The sequence below is a fragment of the Serinus canaria genome, chromosome 3 (genome assembly GCF_022539315.1).
Source record: "Serinus canaria isolate serCan28SL12 chromosome 3, serCan2020, whole genome shotgun sequence".
Taxonomy (NCBI): domain Eukaryota; kingdom Metazoa; phylum Chordata; class Aves; order Passeriformes; family Fringillidae; genus Serinus; species Serinus canaria.
Genome location: NC_066316.1, coordinates 83964496 through 83987785, shown reverse-complemented (window position 1 = coordinate 83987785; position 23290 = coordinate 83964496).

Genomic DNA, 23290 nt, shown 5'->3' with positions numbered 1-23290 from the left:
GTTCTTGGCCAGTGCCAGCTCTGAACCTACATGCCAGAAGGCAGGAGGCACCCTGCACATCAGAGCCATTAAGGTACTACTGCAGAGGAGGCTTTGAGAAAACAAATCATCACTGGACATGACTATCAACTCAGTCCCTAAGTGGTAGGCAGATACTCAGGATGGCACAATATTGGAACTATTCTTCAGCTTATATAGAAAAACCCACAGTTAGTCCTCAGGGCATTTGTTTTCATTTTCTGAGATTGTGCCTGCATTATGGCTACAAATTAATAATTGGGTCATTCTCTCATCAACACAACACAGTAAAATCTGTTGTATTCATTTATTTGTTTTTACTGAATACCATATTGCTAGAAGGTCCATGGAGAAAACAGAAAATACTGCACACTTAATGACTTGATTTTTTTCTCTCTTTTCTGACAGTCTCCTGATTTCAGGAGAAAAGAGAAAGGAAAAGAGAAGGAAAAGAGAAAAGGAAAGGAAAAGGAAGAAGAGAAAGGAAAAGAGAAGGAAAAGAGAAAGGAAAAGAGAAAGGAAAAGAGAAAGAGAAGGAAAGAGAAAGGAAAGAGAAAGGAAAAGAGAAGGAAAGAGAAGGAAAAGAGAAAGGAAAGAGAAGGAAAAGAGAAAGGAAAAGAGAAAGGAAAAGAGAAAGGAAAAGAGAAGGAAAGAGAAAGGAAAAGAGAAAGGAAAGAGAAAGGAAAGAGAAAGGAAAAGAGAGAAAGGAAAGAGAAAGGAAAAGCAACTCCATGAAAACGTTTCTTCTATCTTGCATCCTTTGTTATTGTTTTGTTTTAATTTATGCTAGCTCTTACATAGACAGGGTCTCCTTTAAAGTCTGGCTTCTGCCGTGACTTTGCAACAGACTTTGCTGCTCCTGTTGATGGTGAGGGTTTTTTTGGTGGGCTTTGTTTTGTTTCCTTTTGGGGTTTGTCATACTGTTTCTTATTTTTCAAGTTCTTATAGTGGCACACACACCCCCTCCTGGCTGGATATTATCACCTGGTACCAGTAGCCTGGTTGCAAACTTCTGAGTACACCTAATCCTTGTATTCCCTTCCCTGCCTTCCACAGGTATCCAGATCTATCATGAATACTCTCAAAGGCTGCTTAAAAGAAATGGATGTCTCATAAAATCTGCTGTGCTGGCTGAGGGATTGGCAGCAGTTGCCTCCAGCAGCAGACTGGAGGTACCAACCAACAAGTGCACAAGGCAGATCTCAGCATCACAGCCATTTCCACACTGATTTGGATCACCAGAGTCCCCATGTCCAAAGTGGTTTGTATTATCAGAAATCAGACTTGGACACTCATGCAATTAATTAATTAATTATATGGACAGATATCAAATCCTCAGTGAGTGCCTGTGGATTTTTATGCTTCTCTTCTCCTACTTCCTTAACTTCTTTAAACATGAAGTTTAAACATGAAGTTTTTGCTTAGGTTTCTTTGGTTTGTTTCTCATAGAGCTTGTGTTTATCTTAAGTAGAGATGAAGACTGCAGCAAGTTGTTGCCTATTTCCAGGAGAGAAAAGCAGGTCTCATTCAATAAAAAGTGAAATTAAAACCCAATTCTGTTCCTTCACCAAAGTTCTGAACTAAATGTTGAGAAAGGTGAAATAAATAAATGTTCTGAACGGTGGCTTTTGACAAAAGAGGAATTAAAACACCTTTCTTCATGGAAAAAAAATCAAAACACAGATGGTGGTTGAGCTAGAGCAATAAACATATATTTAAACAGTAAATAAATTTTTATTCAAAATTCACCCTTGTTCTCCTTTCTACTCTACACTGGCTAGATTGAACTGCACACCAAAATCACTGTGTGTTTCATGTATTCTCTGAAGACTTTGGAGGTCAAAAATCTGAACATCATTAAGCTTCCTTTCCAATGAATATACTTTTGGAGACCATGCTTGAACATGCTTTTTAGAGCTACAAGCAATTCACTGCTCTCCCTGAACTTTGGATCAGGCCAGGACTACCTTGGCCAAGGTGTAACACCAAATGACTTGGCTCTCAACACAATCTTGCAGCAAGGACCCACAAGAAGGATTTACATCTAAACCCACAAAGACTTCTGTGGCACGTGACATGATTGCTCCCACAGGGAGATGCTACTTCCAAGTTGTGCTATCAAGAAATATTCCCTGGCTTTGGCATAATTGTTCAGTAATATGCATTTTGTGTATGGAATAAAACAGAAATGCTGATGGGCCAGCTTTTATGGTTGCTGACACAAACTTTTTGAGCATAGCTGTATAAGATCTGCTGACACAAACCTTCTCCTTGAGAACAGCTGCGATTGCCTGCTGCTTTGGGGAGGGGATGGGGAGTTCTTTTCTCCCTTTTTCTGCCTCCTGTGGTGAACTCCAAAATGCTAGCTGTGCTGACAGGGATGGAGTATCTACCAATAGCTGGGTATGATATAGATGCAAACACATAAAAGACAAAGTCAGTTCTCCTCCTGGCTTCATCCTCCATTTATCTTTCAGATTATTTAATAACCCCATGCTCAGCAGTATTTGAGTAAGATGGACAGTTATCAAAAGTGCTCTAGTTAAAGCTGAATACAGCATTATGCCTGTTCCTCTAAACTGATAAGGACTTGGGATGGGCAAAATTCCCACAAAGAATCAGATGCAAGGCAAGTTACTTGAAGGTTAGTGAGCATATTCACAGAGGACAAGTGCAGCTTGAGAGAGGGTAAGGCAGCAGCATCCCAGGCTCTGCATTTCAGGGCACAGCTAGTGTTTAAGTGTTTCAAAAGATATTCAAGGAGCCTCCCATCTCCCTGCTTCAGCACAAATAATTAAGAGCTTATGTCACCCCTCATCAACACCAAAGTGCTTAAGGATATGCTTAAAAGTATTTTGCAGATTTAGGGCCTCAGTGGATTGTTTGTGAGGATCTCAGTGCTGACAACTCCCCCTTGAATGTAAAAGTGCATTTGGGTCTTGGAGGAGCCGATGTACATTGCAAAGTCTTTCATAGCAGTTGCCACCAAAGAAGCCTCATTGCTTAATTTAGATATCCTACAGCAATTACTGCCAAGCTGTGTCTGGGTTGATAAAGCAAGCACTTTGCAATTCCAGATTTTCTTGACTTGTGAATGCTCATTTTATTGGTCCTAGAGTTGCCTTAACATAGCACAAGGTCAATCTTCTGATTTCTAACCACCCTCTTTACTTGTGTTTCAAGCTCTCAGCTCAAGCAGAGCTGGTCACTCTGTCAGTGAGTCCACACTCAGGTGTCATGGCCTAAAGTGCAGCACTCACCAGAAAAGTTCAATCCTGAGCAAAAGCATGGAGCTTCCTGTTAAAGAAATTAAATTTAAAAAACCAAAAAAAACACCACTCACCCCCAAAACCCAAGTAAACAAACAAAAAACCTCACCACAACGATGAGTTACAATTAAAAAAAATTAAAAATCAGTACTTGTGTTGTAAGACACACAAAGACCAGGGTGCTAAGCCTGAGACAAATGCACTTTCCCAAGGGCTGCCACAAAAGTTGTGTGCCAGCAGACATGAGGCATACACACAGAGTTGCATTTGTGCATTCCCCCCTCTGCCCCCATTCAAACAATAAAGACGATCAGACTTTAAATAGCATTGTCTCTGCCCAGTGAAACCCTCTGTGCTGCAGGCAGAAATCCACACAACCACACTGCTCAACTCAGTTGGTTGCAGACAGAAAGCCTAAGCAGATGGATGAAGTACTGACAGACAAGTCAGCACATTGTGCCTTCTTCTAACAGAAATTAACAATCCTGACCTTTTCTTGTAAGAAGTATAAAAAGTGAAGACGTCCACAGATCCCCAGTACTCCGTCTTTATTGTCCAATTAAATCTTTGTATCAAAATTTCTATATGTTTCTTGAATTTCAGCGAGGTGAAAATAGGAAAGAAAGTGTCACTGAAAGCTCCAGGCTTAAGAGTTGTCCTCTACTTTTCCTCAAATAAAATATTTCTCTTCCCTGCACCAAAGGAATTATCTGGAGTCTCATACCATTCTTTGAAAGTCATCTCAGATGGTATAAAGCTATCATCTTGTCCTTTGTTGTCTTTCCTCAAAGAATTCCTCCAGAGTATAGTGGGACAGAGAAGGTAGTACTTGTAGGGTGACAAAATTAAATTGAAAAAAGCTAGCAAGATGTATGGTGTGACCATTGCTAGCCTCTCTTGGCTGTGCAGCTTGCAGCTGGAGCTTCATCTGAAAACAATCAAGTTTTGTGCTTTCACCAGGCTGGAAGGTCTTACCCCTCCCTACCTCCAGAAACAGGGGAATACTGGCAAAAAAGAAGCTCCTGAAACCTACAGACCAAATAACAGCAACATTGAGTTCCACAGATGCTGGCACATTAAGGAGAATTTTACAAAAGCAAGTCTTGTCCTTTCTGCAAGCTGTTGCAAGCATCTCTGCCTCAAAACTCTCCAAAAATAGGCCAAATCTGCTATAATTCACAGACTAGCTAGCTGAGAAAAAAAAAAAAATAAATTCAGACTGCCTTAACTATCTATTGCCTAAATCCTAAATGAGCCAGGAGACAAAGCAGGGTACAGCATTCATCCTGAAGCAAGTAACTTTTCTTGTTCTGAAACAGAAAACAGGAGTTATTAAGCTAGGCCATGTCCCCACTCATTAAAATTTGACCTTTATTACTAGATCATTACTTCCAATTATTGCCCATTTCTCCTCAAGGCAGTGTCAGGCAGGTACCTCATGGATCTGAGGCAAAGGATGAGTCCCTTGGCAGATTAATGTTTGTGTGCTAGCTGGGCAATGGCAGAGGAGGCTGGCTGGCTGTACCTGACTGTGCCTTCAGACAATAGGTCCCATGGATAACTGAGGAAACAATTTCATTTCTTTCAATTCCAAGGAAAAAGATGATTTTCAGCTGAATGGAGAACAGTGCTGAGGGAAAGTCGCAAATTTGTGTCCTACCAGACCAGTAACAGCACTGAAGACTGGTTTATTATAATACCATTCTAGAGACAGCAGGGGCAGGCTCTGCCTCTGTCAGTCCTGCAGCCTCCAGTGACAAAAAAAAAATCCCTAAACATAGATCCATGTTATTAAATGTATTTTCTTCTCTGTTCTAACAGCCCTGCCTCTGGTCCCTTCACATCAGCCATCCTGGGAACTAGCAGGGACGTGGACAGCTCCTGTCCTATACCACAGCACTTGATGAACCCTACAGAGCTACCTCCAAAATACTACTCTGGAGGAGGAAGAAGTTCAAAGGCACAGTGTCAGAAGGGTATAGCCCCATCTGCTGAATGCTGATCTCCACAGGTCTGTCAGCATCAGCAAGGATTAAGTTGCACCTTTTGGCCTTTTGGAAAATGCCTTTCTACTTTGTGCACGACCAGCCCTCGATTGACTCTCTCCTCAGCCTTCCTTTCCCACATAAAAATTGTATTCCAAATGTAACTGGATCCTTCTATAATTAAAGAAATGAAAAATCAGAATGACTTAATTTGAAAAATATACTCTGAAGCAGGCTGAATGTCAAGGACTTCATAGAGCACAAGAACTGTATTTGACTTCAAGACTTGTTTTCATTTTTTGAATCAAGTAAGACATGTGAATTTCAGTCTCCCACATCCCACTTGAGTCCCAGTGCCTGTGCTGCAGGTCTGCCCTCTCTCTTCACACACAAACCAGTCTGGATCTAAACACATTTCTCAAAAATTCTTTCAAAGTAGAAAATATTTCCAAAAAAAGACGTTGTTTTCAACAAACTGTCAAAAATTTGTCTCTGCCTAAAGCCTGTTAGTATTAAAGCAGAGTGCATGTCAAATACAGTGGATGATACAAATATGAAACTGCATTTTAAAGCCCCTGTTCTACTCACAGAGACATCCTGGAGAGCTGTTCAGAATAAGCCCATGTACAGGCAAGTCCTCAGAGTCAGGCCACAAAAAAGCCAATGCTACTGCTTGAAAAAGTGAAGCTTTCTCCCCTGCTCACCTTCTGAGGTCTCAGTTCAAATCCTCTTTAGAAGAGCAGACAACTAAAAAACTATATTGGGTAAGCCATGTGAACTATCCCTACTGGTGACAGCCAGATGCATTTTCTGGTTAATCTGAAGAGAAATCAATGTGGACAGTCCTGTGAAGTTTCTTTAAAAATTAGCAGGGGTATCAGAGGGGAAGGCTTTGAGGAAGCAGAGCCCAGTCTACTGCTGCTGCCTGGTTGGGTCTTGCTCTGTACAAGCCTCAGAGCACACAGTCTGTGACTCACTCTCTCACATACTGCAGAACTAATTGCTGGTTTAGTACCCACCCACAAAAGCCTGCAAAGGCTTCACCAGAAATCTCTGCAAAGCACAGAAATCTTCACTCAAATGGACAGAAGAAAAATCCTTACTGTTCCTGCTTCCCTAGGCACAAATATAGACTAGAGAGACGGGGGAGAAGGAGGGAGTAAAACCAGCCTAATGCTGCTTTAAATGCTTCCAGCAATATCAAAAAGATTAAAATAAATAACACTATGATCTACTAAAAAAGAAAAAAAAAAAAAAACAAAGCAAAACTTCCAAACACCCAAACACATAAACCAAAACATAAAAAACCCACCCAACAAACCAAAACCCAGAACTACTTCCCACAGCAATTGTGAAATCATTGTGAACTTTTGTGCACCTAAAATCCACATATATTTTTCAGATTGCTCAAACTGGGAGATGATGATAGTCATCTACCTTTTGTGTCATTTCAGATTGAAGTGTGAAATAGAAATGGCATTTTGGTTAAAATAAGTCTTGTTTTTAAGTTGCAGATGCTGCAATCGGAAATGGGAATATATTCTATTCCTTTAAAGGTAATTACCTTGCTTACTGTAAACACTGCATTTGAGCATATAGAAATACTCAAACCAAATCCATGTATCTTCAAGTATAAATCAACATTTTTCATCTCCCACCTCTGCATTTGCACAAATTTGTTCTGTTGTATGTATAAAAACCTTACACTTGCCTCCCTGAAAGACTTTAAATCAACTCAGTTCAAGTCTCTGTGCCAGACCTCTTTCTGCCAAGAACCTGGAGTTTCCTTTCTGGCTGCAAATAATTATTCCGTTCCTGTAGAGAAGTATGTAAATCCATGCTGTTCTCCATTTAGATTTATCTTTAGAAATTTCATGGGGACTTGAGGGGAAAACTTTCCATTCAGTTTATCTCTGGAGTTTCCTGAACTGACAGTTCAGACATTGATTTGTTTTTAATACTCCTAATTTCTGATCCTTTTTTCTCCCCCTCTTGGAAAAGCTCAGCAATTCATAGAAAAATCTTACCAGTTATTTTCAATCCAACTACTTTTGTTTTCTGAGTTTCAGTCCTGCTCCTCTCCTATTCTAAGCCATGTGACATGGCAAGTTCACATAGCTCTAACCAAATCTGCCAACAAAAGGACAGCAAAGTCTCACTAAAGAGCGTTTGGCCTAACACATTCCCCCACCTCTGCAGGAGAGGAGAAAAACCTTTAAGGCATTCTTGGAATAAGATTTGCCACTGGAAGTATCAGAAACTAGATCTGTCTTAGCAGTAGAGCTTGTCTCTCAAGGTACAGAGCCACCATGCTCCCCTCTGGTTCCCTGCTAAGACTTTTTAGAGCATGCAGACTTCAGCAAGGCTAGCCACAAAAGCCAGCTGATAGCTCTCACTTCCAACAGGGAAAGTGGGTAATAGATACCCTCTGGAGAACCCCTTCCTGGGATCCAAAGGGCCAGGGTCCCCAGGAACCAACAAGGCTTCTAGCCATGGACACAAGTAGCCTTGGGACTTATCATGAATGTTAGGACTTCAGTGAAGAACAGACAAGTTTGGTCACTTCTGCTTTCGCAAATCTACACACTGTGACACACACCTGCTCTGAGTGGCAAAGGAGACTACTAGGTTTGTCACTTCTAATTTAAAAACTTTATGCTACACACAATTACCCCAAAGCAGTAAAACATGATCTATTTCAATTTAGATTTGATCTGCTCTTTCATGCAGGCACAAAGCATATTGTAGCTTTTAATCAATTAGAGTCCTAGGATCATGAATTATTTAGGTTAGAAAGGCCTTTAATGTCATCAAGTCCAACCATAAACCTAACACTGCCAATTCCACTACTAAACCATGTCTCCAAGTGCCACATCCACACATCTTTTAAATACTTCACATTAAATTGAGCACAGTCAAGCAGCAAGATCTTAATTAGCAGCTCCATTAATATCTATGCTGTGAGTATGGTCACATACAAGAAAAAAAATTACCACTGTGCATGTTTCATCTGTACTTTGTGAACTAAGCATAAAATCCGGTGGCATCCCAATGTCCTTCAACAACTTTGCAAGTCAGACAAGTTGCACAAAGTTCAACTATTTACAAAGCTCATAGCTATACAGAGCCATCTATTTCTAGCCAAGCTACAGAACATAAATTTCACAGATCCTGAAATTATTTCATTTGTCAACATTGTCAACATCAACCTATTCTTTGCCCATCAGAGCTGAGTTATTTTAGCAGCACTTTTTCAGAACACCTGAGCCAGCAGATGCTCTAGGCTATACAGAAACAACTGGAGAAATGCAGCCTTCAAATGATGGAAAGCCCAGATATCCTTGCTTGGTGACAATACCCAATGCATTTCTCGTAAACTGAGTAATGAAACAAGGTCATAGCTAAAAATATAGCCAGGGTCTCAAAGCAGGGTGAGGATGGCTTGGAGCCAATTTCCATGGTGCCAGAACTGGGCAGATCTCACTCCCTCAGCCGGCCAGGTACACCTGTACAAACTGTGACTGCCCTACAAGCACACACTCTAAAGCACTAGAAGTTCTGTACGTCCTCCTCTTCTCATCCCTGGGAGGACACAGCATCACAACAGAAGCACAAGGAAGAGCTCTCAGCAGCCTTTACAATAACCCTGCATTAGGTCTGTAACATCCCTCTTGGTCCCCCAGCAAAACAAGCAGGTGATGCTATCTAAATCACAGGAAAGGCTGGAACACAATGAGACAAACCAGCTTGTGATGGCATCATTTTACAAAGCATGCTTTATTGCAATTGATGAACAACATGGGGTTCTGCCTTCACAGAAGAAGCATCATCTTTTCCAAGGAGAAAGCAGGGAGTCTATCCAAAACCAGGATTAGAGCTCAGCTCTCTGCAGTAATATTTTAACAGTTTAATAACAGCACCAAGGCAGCAAACAAAAATCCCCTATTAACTTAAGCAGGAATAAAACTGGGTCTTCTTGTAAAGCAGAGTCAGCACTGCAAACATAAGACTTATGCAACACAGCCTCACTCTTTTCTCCTTTTTGAAGAGTTACATCAAGTATAATTTAGCTATCATATTACACTATTTAAAATAAGCAAGACCTCAGTTTTGTAGTTATAGACTGCATTGCTCAGATGAAGTTTGCTTATTCTATAAAGGGTTTGCTAGAAAAGCGTATTTTTGTTTAATTCATGCTAAAATCCTTAAAACCAAAGGTCAAAAACAAGGAAACAACAGCTTAACTGTAATTAAGTAGGGCTTGGATGGAACCCAGAGCTGACAAGAACCAAAATTTTCACAAGAGGAACAGAAACTTCAGCTTTTGCATTCTATTTAATTAAACATGATTTTTATGAGAATCAGTTTACATAGAAAGATTATTTAAAAACTGAAACTGATTTTGAATAAACCTGAATCAAAGTATTTGATCAGATTTTCAGCTAATGTATTTTTAAGCTGAAAAAAACATTTGTTTGCATATGAATGAATATTTGTACTGCAGATGTTCCACACCTGTTTGCATTTTGCAGAAGGACAGTTGCTTTTACATGTTTTTATCTCAATCACAACACAGAGAAAACTCAGATCTAGAACTCCATCTCTCATTTCAGGGCAATTATGATTTAAGTCCACATCATGTGGTTTTCTTCTTCTTCATTCAAAGCAAACACTTTTTTCTTTGTCAATTTTGGTATAGATCTTCAAAGTAGAATAGCATGTCACAGACTTTTAAATTCTCCTGTACTGAATTAGAATCAGTGACAGTGAAATTTACTGCATAAAACAGAACTTGATTTCTCTATAAGCATTAAGGGAAAATACAGCTTTCTTTCACTGCATCATCAAGGAAGTGTTTACACTTAAAATCAACATTATATTACTTTTCACCCTTTGAATGACAAGTCAATTGTCCCCTTTCACCTCTAATTTCCCTCACCAGCAGCTCTTTGAAACTTTTAATACAATATTTTTCTAATATTTCATTTGTAAATCTCAAGTTCAGGTTGCAATCTCAGTACAAGCAACAGCTCTGCCTGAGTATTCTCATACATTTTTTCTTCCTTGCCACGGTCACTCCCTGTATTACCAAATGTAATGGATGTTTGACAGTTACTTTGAAGGACTACATAATCAAAAATGTAGCTTAAAAATCCAAACAAACCAAAACCAAACAAACTTTAGAAATAAAGAAACATGATAACAAGAACTGACCTTTTCCTCATAACAAAAAAAGTTATAGAAACACAATCAATGTAGCATGTTGATCATGACAGGCAGGAATAATATTGTCCAGTGTGGTGCCAAGAATTACTTGGAACAAGCCATTTTTGCATCTTTGCAGAACCACCCTTGAAGAAAAAAGGCCATGACTACAGTCAGCAACTTCCCAGACATGACTTGTGGTGGTAGTTATCCAGATTACCTTTCCATGGACTCAATCCAAAGCTCATTACTGGCAACAAGCTTTTGAAACAGCCCTGTTACATTTTTTTCCACAATGGAAAAACTCTGTGTTTAATTGATAGACTGGAAACAATCTTCAACTCTTTGAAGTCTGGGATTAACAAGACAAAAGGACATAATGTTTGCCTTTGGCTTGGCAAGCAATACCTTGGAGGGAAAATACCTCTGTGATCTAAAAATGATGCAATTTATATAGTGCTCAGTATGGTGAAGGTACATCAGAACATACCTTTAGCATTAAAGGTTTGGAGATAGCAAAACTACCAGTTGCTCCATTTTAGCAACACAGTTTAGTTAGACTTTACCAAGAAACTTTAAAGAGAAGCAAAAATGGTGTTCAAAAAAATGAAACATTTTAATTAAAACAATTTAATCTGAATTTACTTAATCTATTCAAAATAAACACTGTTTATGATCTTCTTCAGGAAAGTGGCCATATTTGAAGGAACTAGGATTTCCAGTAGCATTTCATGCCACAGGAGAGTGGTGCAGTAAGCAGCTGATCCACACAAAAGCTGTTTTGCTTATTTAGTTTTCAGTGGGGTCAAGTCACTGAATTAGTTTGCAATTTAAACAAATCATGTCAGTACAAAGCCAGGAAGAATGAACGACAAAGTTGGAAGTATTGGAATATTATACTGATAAAACTGAAGCTGGAATTTCACTATTCAATGCACAAGTAAGTAATATTAAATATAGAGAAGTATTTTCAGTTGACACAAAATAATGACTCCAAACCCAAAGTAAGTCTAAATAAAAATAATATACAAACCCATATCTCAGAAATGAAGGAATTTATCTCCTTCAGGAGGTTGTCTTTCCCAGACAGCATAGTCTACAATCAGTATTGTCATGCAGTGGAGGAAGTAACTGTGCTCCATCACATCCAGAAATCTCTCTCTGCCAAGGGAATCATGTGTATTAGGAAATGCTACCCCCTATCGTCTGACTAGTCTAAACAGCTAACATCTCCTTAAAACAATCATTTCCAGGGGTTAATTCTGCTTTTCTTGGAAATTACTACATTAATCATAAGCCTTCTTTTTACTCATCAACTTAGTCCTTCACTAGAGCACTTTGACCCTGGCTTTCCCTCTTACTGCTTCCTCCAATAGGAAAGCAAGCCAGGGCCTGAAAAACAATTATTACTTCAAATAACCGACTTTTTAAAGTTCTGCATAAAAATTTGAATTCTTTTTTGTCCATTTTGTGTAAGTACTACTTCAAATCCTTACACATTCTTTTACCTATTGTCTTTTCACTCCCATCCCTTTTTAAACCCTGAAAACAAAACTCTTCTAAAAGTCTTTTTTTGGAAGATTTTATATTTAAATGCCTCTTCGAAAAAGCTGAAGCAGCAGAATCTGAAGACATGAAAATGCTATTGCAAAAGAAACTAGACAATGATCTTTGAGCACACAAAATGTGTCCCTTCCCATAAACATGTAAAAAGAAAAGAGGGAAACAATATTCTTTCTACCAGAGTCCTTGCTTAAGAAAAGCTGCAAAAGTCACTTTTAGGAGTATTTAGGACCATGCCAGCAGGATATGAGATTTAAAAGGAAAATTACTTTTTCAGCTTATTCTACATTTAAACTGTAAAGTTCTACTTGGCTTGCAGCATACAGAATGAAAGAAACACAAAGGAGGAAGAGAAAGCACAAAGTGTAATGCAGTCTGGGGAGCAAGTGGTAGGGAAGACCAAATGGAAAATATAAGGTATAAGACTTTTGTATCCTAATTTAACTTAGAGTTGGAGTTGATGTTAACACCTCTCATTTTCTTTGAAAAGAAACTGAAATTTTAATTCCCCTACAATCTTTTTGCCTTCTAACCTCTGTTTCTAGCTCTTTTGGGCAAAACTAAGAATTGAGTAGATGTCAGAAAACAAGTCCCAACCATTTAAGGGTGATTTTGATTAAATACAATACTGATGTGTCAAATTTGAGGATGTCCACACTGCAACTTTTATGTATAACTACCTATAAACAAACAGTGTGACAGGTCTTCTTTAATCACTGCTTAAGGATGGAAGTGTATTACTGCTACTATTTAAGTTTCCCTCAAGCCAGCAGTACAGCTGAAGCATATCATAAGGCCCTTGTGACTTTGGTCTGAACACAAGACTTTGATGATGTGATGTAATGACATAATTTGCTTACTGACACCATAATGTAAAGTATGAAATACAGGCTGTCAGAAATACAATCAACATAATATTCCATCCTTGCCCTCCAGACGGTTTCCAAGGCAGGGAGAGTAAACAGCCTTCTCCCAGCTTTCTTAGTTTCCACAGCTGAGAGTGTAGGATGTTTACAATACCTGTCACTCAGAGCTCCCAAGAACAGACCAAATGTCAGCAAACCTAGTACTGACTTCATCACTGACTGCTGGAAACATGCAGATGTCAAGTAATGGGAGGAAAAAATCCATACTCATGACCATATGAATCCAAATCAGTTTTAAGTCCTTTGTAAACAAGTTGAAGGGTCTAAGAAAGAAGTTCAAAGTAAGGCTGAGCTTCAGCATCTCCAGAGGACAGCCAGTATTATTGCCACCATGGTACTGCAAGGCTTACTCCCAGTTCACTCCAAAGTACTCTTGCATGTCCTGAAGTTGTGCCTGCAAAAAAAAAAAGAGAGAATTCACTATTTTAATGAGTGCACATAGCAGAAAAATGGTCTTTGCATTCTACAAGTAAGAGCTGTCATGTAATTTCCAAAGGATTGGAAGCTTTTAACAGGATTTAAAAGTGATATTTAGACTGCTGGCTCACAGAATGCCTACACTATCTAGCTTATTTTTAATTAACAGAGGAATGACGGTTCAGGAACACTTTTGAACACTGTGAGGAAAAGAATACTTTTAAAGATATAGCTTGGTAAATTGAAGAGTTTGGTTAAATAGCAACATGTGGCCGTTAACAGCAGTCTAGGTACATTTGAAATTGTGCTTTCCACTCAGAAACTTTTTAAGTATTCAGTTTCCTTGAAGTCATCACCTCTAAGAGGAAAAAAACAAAATAAAAGTAAAAAAAAAAAAAAAAAAAAAAAAGAAAAAAAAAAGAGAGAATCCAAACAGAAAAAAGAAAAAATTTTCTTATGTAGAACAAGTCAAAATCCTCAGATGAGAAAAAGATTCCACTTAAACAGGTTTAAGCACAATGTAAGGAAAATTTTGGGACAAGATTATTAATAGTTTCTGCTTTAAAAACAATGCACATGCTAAAAAACATATTAAAGTGACCAGGAATCTGAATTGTTTTACTGAAGCACAGCAATGTACTTCAAAAAAAGTTAATCTGCTATTGAAAAGGTAGAGGAGCTTTAGCTGAGTGTACAACCCATAGAAGGGTTTCTCCAATACTAGTACAGTACTCATCCTCATATGAACACCATTTATAGCACAGTGTATTGGCCAGCTTTCTGAGGAAACAGCTGCTCTATGGGCATGAAGTAAGTTTCATTTGGGCCAAAGTAACTATATAGTTTTCTTCTCTACCATTATCTACATATCATTCCAGTGATTCTAAGAATCAGGATAGATATCCAAAAGCCAGTGCCTGGAGGGAATTGATTTGGTCAGGAAACAGAGCAGCAGCTGCAGGGGAAAGAAGGGGACTGTGCAATTGTCCATTGCTTGACAAAACATAAGGAGGCCTAGAGATGTTCAGGAGGCTCAGAAGTTCAAATAGATCTGAAGGCACCGATCACCTTCACCTTCTATTCTGCTATAAAAGAATAAGGACTGCAAGGCCAGAGGTGGTACAAATTTTAAAAATTAAAAGTCTTCTGTCTCGAGCTGTCTGTCCTCAATAAATCATCTGGTCAGCAGCTAAACAACCTATGCTAGTTCTGCACTAAGAAGATGCATTTTTCCTAACTTCACCACTTTTACATAACCCTGGGGTCCACTTTTACATAACCCTGGGGTCCTCTAAGGCATACAGTAGAAAAGGAAAATCCCTGTCTTCAGTCAAGCAGCCACACCAATCAAATTGCCAGGTAGCCCTGCAAGAAACAGCCTGGCATTGGCTCAACAATGAATCCAGCAGGAGAAACAAAAGCATAAAGTGCAGAAATAAAATCATGGAGCTACTCTTTCAGAGCAAGGAAAATGGGTACATCTCAGAATAATCAAGGTGTAAACATCTCAGTAGATAATCTAGTCCCAGGTCTTCCTGGAGGCAGAGCCAATTCTGAAATCCCACACGAACTGCTGCAAGAGACCTTACATTTCTCATTCAATGTTTTGCAGATTAAGAGTGATTTACAGAAGGAACTTCAGCTCTTTACAAGAGAAAGTTGAAAAATAATAATGTGATAGTCTCTGATGGAATTTACCACAGTATGCTCAATCTTTAGTTGACAGGTGTCTGACATTTCTTTTGCTAACAGATCTAATTTTGATCCTGTAAGAGCTATGAGGATTATTTTTTATATTTAAAACATCAATCATGATATCATCTTGATGTGCATCTCTTATTACCATTGGTTAGAATTGCTATTTACAATTACTTTTTCAGTACAATTCAAATTTCTGGGCTTAAAATCAGGCAGCTGACCTAGAAAATATTAACTTACTTTACACTCTAAGATTAGAACAGTTCTTCCAAGTTTAATACATGGAACAAAAAAAATGACCCCTTTTCTAATAATCTAGTATGTCCCCAATTCAAAAACCTCCACACAACTATATAAATTCAGAAAGAACTGATATTTTATTTGCTAAAAGCTAAGTAGAAGGAAAAAAAATACCCAAACTGTCTATAGCAGGAAAAAATTCTGCTTTCAAAACAAGCCTATGAACTACTGGAGCTATGGGCCTCATATCTAAGAAAATTGTGAGAGCCAATTCTGTAACAGGCAACATACTGTCAGCACACAGAGAAGAAAACTTGTCAAGGCAAATGATGCAGTGACAAGGGAATACTCAAAACACGTGAAGCAAAAAGAATCTGGAGTTTCGGAACAAGAAAAATCAGAATAAAACCTAAGTAGCATATTATGGTCTCACAGAATCCTTAACACTTTTGAGACTTGTTATATATTCTTCAGCTTTAGCATTTAAATGAATGAGACAAGTGACTTAGGACTTTAAAAGTCAGTTTTGCATATATATTTCAGACATGCTTCTGAAAGTTGCACCAGGTAACTTCAAACAATTTAAGGAAATCTTTTGGCAAGAACTTTATTTATGCTTAACACAGTAATTCCTATTCTAAAGGGCCTACAGTCAAAACAAATGACAGAAGAACATGCCAGCAATTAAATGATAACTTTAAGCACAGGTCTCTTTATTTCTACTGCTTCTCTATTGACTGACTTTGACTTCCAAATTGTTTCAGGTGGCTCCCTTTTTACTAATATTTCTGTAGTCAAAGATGCATCTAAGGTGATGTACCTGGGGAGAATAATAAGCTACATGTATCATACCCTCTTGCCAAGAGAGATGCCTACCACTCGCCAGGCACAGTTCCTTGTCTATGTCCAGATACAGAATCCTGCCTGCCCCATTGCAAAGCATGTCCTTCTGTAGGTGTCTAAGAAATACACCTTGCTGGTGATTGGCCAGCAAGCTTTGCACAAAGCTAGGCTAAAATTCTTCCCCTGAAGGATCTAAGGGAAGGCACTACTTGCACTGATAGTCACACAAGCAGTCACAAATCTCAGCAAAGCTATCACAGAAGTAAGGATTAAGTATTGCAAAAAAAGCTTTCTCCCCCAGATCTCCAAGAGGTAAGGTGGTTAGTGAAATAGTTATAATTATTTACCTGATGCTAAAACCTGCTCTCCCTCCCTTGGCTTCACTCTCCTACACTTGAGGGATATGAGTGTAAAATGTAGTATGGTTATGTTAGAAGCAGCTGCTAAAAGAATGCAGTGCAACAACAAACTAACAACCCAAAATGGAAGCACTGCCCTGCCATCACCTGGAAAGAAGAGACTGTGAGTTGCCCAGTAAATGCCACACTATAAAGAAAGTATAGTCATTAATTTGCTTTCATTTTACAACCAAGCACAAAAGGGAAGGACTGAAAAGAAAACATATTCTCTTTCCTTTGTAGCAAGTTAAATGTTTAATTTCTGGTAATGACAATAAGTTGGGTGCCAACATGCACAAATTATTCACTGCTCACTTCAGAGAATACTTGTTATAGACAGAACCACTCAATTACATCACCCAACAGCAGAGGACCATAAAATAAAGAAAAATTACCTTGTCTGCAAACAGGGAGAAAATTATATATAGTGTAAGGTTTAACTCCCTTACAGGCTTGTAAGATAAGCTGACTTTATGCTACCTTCTGCATACTCATGGACCTCTAAAAAAGCTAATCATTCTTCTCTGCATCAAGCACACCATGAAAATGGGGGCAAATATCACTGAACATTATAAATATTATGCCATCAGCAAAACTAATGATGCACTATTTATATAGAAAGGCTTCTTACATTGCCTTTTACAAAAATTCAAAACTGTCTCAAAACCTTCCTCAAAATCCATAATCCACACAGGGAAGGCTAACCTGCCTACATAGAGGCTCACCTGAACCAACTGCAGTGACCCACTTGAGGGGCAAAATACTTGTGCTGAATCCCCCTTCTGAATATAGACAGACAACTTCAAAAAGAGCACAGGGAAGACTGCAAGCTATTTAAAACTCTTCCTTCTTTGCCTGGTGGAATCCTGGAGACTTTGTGGTCTTTACATTTGGAGACATTCCCAACTTACCTCCTTCACTGATCAGCCCCCCTCAAGAAGCAGCTAGTATATAGTGTAATAGCTGTGTCTGTTTGAAGTAAGAACTGAGATCTGGACTTGGGAAGGAGCAGTCACAGTGTCAGGCATCCTTAGAGCTTAGCTACAGTCTGGTGGAACCCCCTTCCTAAGTCTCCACAAAATCTACAAACTTCTCACTACTGCTGTTCTCCTACATGAAGAACAATTTCTCTCAAAATTGCCAAGATTTCTTTCTCACTTGCCTGTTCCTGGAAGGCCACACAGTTTCAGTGAATATCTGATCCTGGTAACAATGATTTGCTATCAACTTTAAAAAAAAAAAAAAAAATCCTGGCATGTTTCTAAGATTACTTTAAGTCCATGACAGTGAATTCTGTTTTTTCCCATCTTAAACATTCTGTGTTCCACTTCAGAAACATGTATTTATATATATATGGGTATGTAAAGAGGAGCCCTGGAGTCTCTGATGAGGAAGACCTAAAAATGGAGGTAGATCTCAGGGCTCTCCTTCAGTTCTCCTTTCAGCTTCAAAGAAAGAAAACTATCCCATTCATTTTCTTCATGAGCCCTGCAACTGTCTGAAGGGAAAGGAAGAAAGTAAAATAATAATGTTTCCTTTTCCATATAACTGCTTTAAGACTCACCAAAAAAATCTGAAAACAAGCCAATACATTTTTAAACTAGGTGAAAGAATGATTAGTTTCAACATTTTTAAACTTTTTTGCCTCTGAGAGTCAGAAGCAAGACAGTGGGAAAAGAATAACCACCATACACAAGCTACAAAAATAAGGTGGAACAGCCCAAAATACATAAAGAGGCATATTTTAGACAAGGAATTAACTGGCCCACCTTTGAATGAAAAGTATTTCAAATACTTTATAAATATATAAACTGCCACCAGATGTCAGTACAGCCTAGAGAATTGATAGTACAACCCCCTACTCCAGGCTGATAAGGATATTTATTTAACTCCCCCAGCTGTCCTGGTAAACATATCCAACCCTTCTGCAAATCCTGAATGGAAAAAAATCACACACAATAGATCTCACTTGCACCTTATCAACATTAACAAAACCCAACAAAGGTGTAAGAATAGGCCTAAACTTCTTATGCCTCAGGACAACAAGAACCAGCTTGATACTAAATAATCTATTATTAAGGTTCAATGCCCTCCTCTCTCATGCTCATCAGATTCTCTAGCAATGAGTCTTGGCCCCACACATTCACATTCCCTCTGTTCCTAAATAGCTTTAGTCTTAGATTATGCTGCAAAGTGACAGGGAATATTTAGCAATGAAGCTGCTAAGCTAAATAAAGCTTTTCTGCAAAACAAGCATTCCATGCCTGTCCTTGTGCTACAGCACAGGCTCTCCCCACGTTCTCCCCATCTCTGATTTTTGACAAGAGCTGCAAAGGAAAGAGTTGCAAAGCAAAGAGTTTCCAGAGCATCCCTGGCTGAGGTGATTTTGCTTTGAAACTTCTAACAGCAGAGTTTATCTAACTTCTTAATGCAAAAAAAATATATAAATCTAGGATTTCTTGATGGTAGAAATTAGTTTCAGCAAGACATGTGGCATATAAACATTTTTTTCTGCTCCATGTCCAAATTGAGTTTCAAACTTCTCTACTAAAGCTATTAAGTAGAGAGGTTTCACAGGCTACTTAAAGAGCAGGCCTTACTTCAGACCATTAGTGCACAGGTTAGAAAACAATCAAAAAAGGAAAGAAACCACTCTCCCATGCCAAACATGGTTTATATTATTTAGTCTCAGCAAGAATTTTCAGCTTTGTGAGTTTATAGATTGAGCTTCTTGTCCTACCACATCAACAACTCTTACTTTGAAGCAAAAATCTGTATTAAGAGAACACCAGAAACTGTAGAAATCAAGAAGAGAATTGTTAAGTGACAAAAAACCCTAACTTGACATTTTTGCTTGGCATAGACCTACTAAATGTTAGTGACATTGTGATTTCCATTTTGTAAGAAATACTCAGGTAAGCAAAGCAACATATGTTGACCTGTGGAAATTAACATCAGGAAAACTTGCTTGCATAAGAGTAATATAACAAATGTTTATAATTTTAATACAGGCTTATTGCACGGTCTTATCTCTTATTTTCTTACTAAATGCAACCAACTCAGTGCATGTATCTTCTTAAGTTCAATGCAAAAAAAGTTTAAAAATTATATAATTAAAAGAAACTTGGTGAGTTAAAAACCATGAATAAAAAATTAACTTTTTAGGCCAATGGTTTGGAAAAGAACTTACTGAAATATCTTTCTTGCCTTACAGAGCCATTTCAGCACAGCTCTGAGGTTTTAGCTTCAGTTTTAACCATACCGCATTCTTGGATTTCCTTTGTACAGTTTCATATCTCAGACTGAATAAAACTGAGAGAGCAATAGAAATACTTTTAGAACTACAGACTTTTTCTGGGCATTTATGTTTTAGATGAAAAAGATATGAAAAAGATATGAAAAAGACATGAAAAAGAGAAATAAAAAGCAGAGAGGTAGCATCCTGAGAGTCGTGTAATTTTCAAGGGGACATGAAGTACAAACTGCCTGTAAGTTGAGCAGCAGCAAATGCAAAAAAAAAAAGAATGTGAAGTAAATCTCTTCACAGGAAACCCTCAAACCACTTAAAATAAAGCACCTCTTAATTTCATACCTAAAGTAAGCCTTGGAACCTCCTTTCAATTCAGGTGAGCTTTGTAGTCTGAGAAGTTTCTCCTGGAGAAGTCTAATCACTGACTCAAGAGGAAAGGCAAGGTTTGTTGCAGACCTGACTAAGTGCTTAATTAAACAGAAAAAACTATAAGCATGTTCCACCTTGCTTTTGAGTTTTATTAGGAAACCTTTCACAATTCTTATTTTGTTCTATACAACTGCACGTCTTTGTCAGGTTAAAACAAGAGGTAATTTATGTGTACTCTCTAAATTGGAATTTTTAATTCCTAAGTCTTGGCTGTAATTGTAACAAGGACCCTTGAGGCTCATCATTTCTTTCTGTTAACTTCCCTCCCTCAAATTCCCTACATGTAAACACTTGTTTCTACAACAGCTCTTCTGCATGTCATTTCCCCCCCACTTTTTGCACATTCAAAGCCTGCAAAAACCAAACCCAAGTGTCTCAGTTTTACACGTGCCACTTGCTCAGACCAAGTTTCCTATGTCCAGATAAGCACTATTCCAGTTACTGTCTATTCAGGAAATCTCAGGAATGTTACCAGCATTGAGAGTACATGACTCAACAGCCAGCTTGCACTGAACTATGCCAGAATAATAGAATAGCTGGCTCCTTTCACCCAAGAAACGTAACTCCTTCAAAATCAAAGCTTTGGCAACACAAAGAATTTCAGATTCTGCAGAAGCAGAACTGCAAAGATGCAATTAAAAAGTTATTGAAAGTTCAGATCAGCAGCAAAACTTGAGTGGAAAGAAGCTTACAGTCAGTCACTATTTAGCACAACCTAATTTCCTAAAATCTTTCAAAGTTCACCCTTGAGTAATCAAAGGGAGTTTTGGATTCTTCTCTACATTACCTAAATTATGTAGAGCTATATTCTAACATTTCCTCTACACCCTCCAAGCAGTCAGCTCTGCTGCTGAATGCACTTTGGCAAATGGCACTCAAGCTGGGAGGCTTGGAAAGAGGCTGGCATTTCAATAGCTATGGGGCAGTATGGGCATGCCCATGCAGATGGAGAATGGTGGACACATTTTTTCCCTCAATGAAAAAAGTTCTAGTTAAAGATGATTTTAAAAAAAAGGGAAATTGCCAGCCTGAAATGCTGTCATTTCTACATGGACAAGTAAGAATAATATTTGGCACTATGCTTGAACTACTCATACATGTAATTTTTCTTGCCAATGCTGGCTAAAGAGTTCTATTACATTCACAAGTAAGAATTAAGCAATGCATGAAGCATTTCCTATTGCTAGTGTCTTATGGTTACTATAAGTATGTTAAAATATTAATGTTGGTTCATTTGTTTTTAAAGACATCCCCTTTTCAATGACTTACAAATAAGTTTAATGGCAAAGTATGATTTATTAGGGAATTTTCATCCTTAAATTATTTTGCCTCTCTTAGGTTACTCAATTCTTCTTTCAATACCCAGATCTCCTTTTCGAGTTTCACTTTCCTATTTCCACCCCAGATCTTCTTCAGGTTAACTTAGCAAACAGTACTCTTGCCAAAGCCCTTAGATATTTGCACTATTCCATCCCTGTGTATTTTGAGTTACCAATATTTTCTGTGACAGTCTAGAACCAGGTCTTCTATTCTGTTACCTCCCTCCTTCCTTCCTCATCAGGAGATATTCCACTTGTTTTTAGAGTGGAGATCCTTAAAAGCTCTTCTGCACATTCAATCTGGGTGGTTTACTTTGCAATTAAAAAAAATCCCATCCCCTTTGTGAACATGGTCCAGAAAACTGCCATTGGACTCTGTGTAAATATTCCTGCTAACTCTAACACATAATTAATACTTGCAACTCCACAGACATAGCCAAACACACAGGCTTGCGGATTATTTATGCATAAAATCTAAACTGAAGTCCTTTCAACTGATCCTTACATTTTCAGGCAACTCCTTGCCTTCCAGGTTCTCTTTAACATGATACTTTCCAGCGAAGGAAAGGCAAAAATCTTGCTGTGACTGGAATAGATTTAGAAAATTACTGCCAGAAAGAATACTCTAAGAATCCTTATAACCTCTTAGGGCCACCTGTCCCTTCTCAGCTGAATCAAACAGCAGCTATTGTCATGGTCTAGGCCTATCAAGATCTGTAACCTTCCTTGCCCTTAGCAAGCCTTCTTCTGTACCTCCAGTATCACACGAGGACAGACTTGGCACTCCATATTACAGCTTCTATTACAGCTCATTCATGCTTTCTTCTTCACTGTGTCTTAACAGAAATGATATTTCCACCCTCACATCCTCCCTCAGAGTCCTCCTCTTCGTGCTGTCTCCATGTACCAGTCCCACCAGCGCTGCCTCGCCCCATGATCCACCCATGCAGGGGTAGGTTCATGTACACACTGTGATTCAGAACTGCTAGGGGCATCACAGAAATCATGGTGCTCAGCACCACCACATGCTGCAGTCACACTGAACATCTGACTGACAACTCATGAAGTCATTTAACCCCTTTTTGGCTAAGGCTGACTAATTAGCAATGTTAAAGAAAAATTTGAGAAAAAAGAATAGGCATTATGTGAAGCAGCTGTGATGAAAAAACTCAACAATTTTTTTTAGCAATAAAATCACCACTTGACCTGAAGACAGTTAAAAAAGCCTCACCTGAACATACTTTCTTTTCTCCTAAATAGGCAGTAAACTTAAAACTTCTTTTGTAGTATTTCAGTAAAGCTCATCACTATGGTATGTGAGCAACCCAAAGAAGATCAAGTTGCTCATCTGTATTAAACAACAGTTGCTGCAGGTTGAAAACAAGCAGGGCTTCAGCTGTGCAGAAACTCAGCTGAGGTTTCTGTTTGGCAAAGATGATGTATTTGAAACAAGGCACGGACCCAGATTCCATTTGATACGGTTCTTCCTGATGCATAGATTTCAGGTAAATTCAATAGCTCCTCTCCTTCCCCTCCACGGAACAAAAAACTTTTCCCTCTGTCTGCTAACAGGATTAAGTGTCGCATTTAAATTTCATCAAACTCCACTTTGTTCTCTAACCCCTTCTCTGAATTAACAGACTGCTGCTGAAGCAGGCACAGCTTCTCCTACTCGTTAACATCACGGACACGCTGTGGCAGGGATCCAAGCTCTGGTTCCCTGCAGAGGA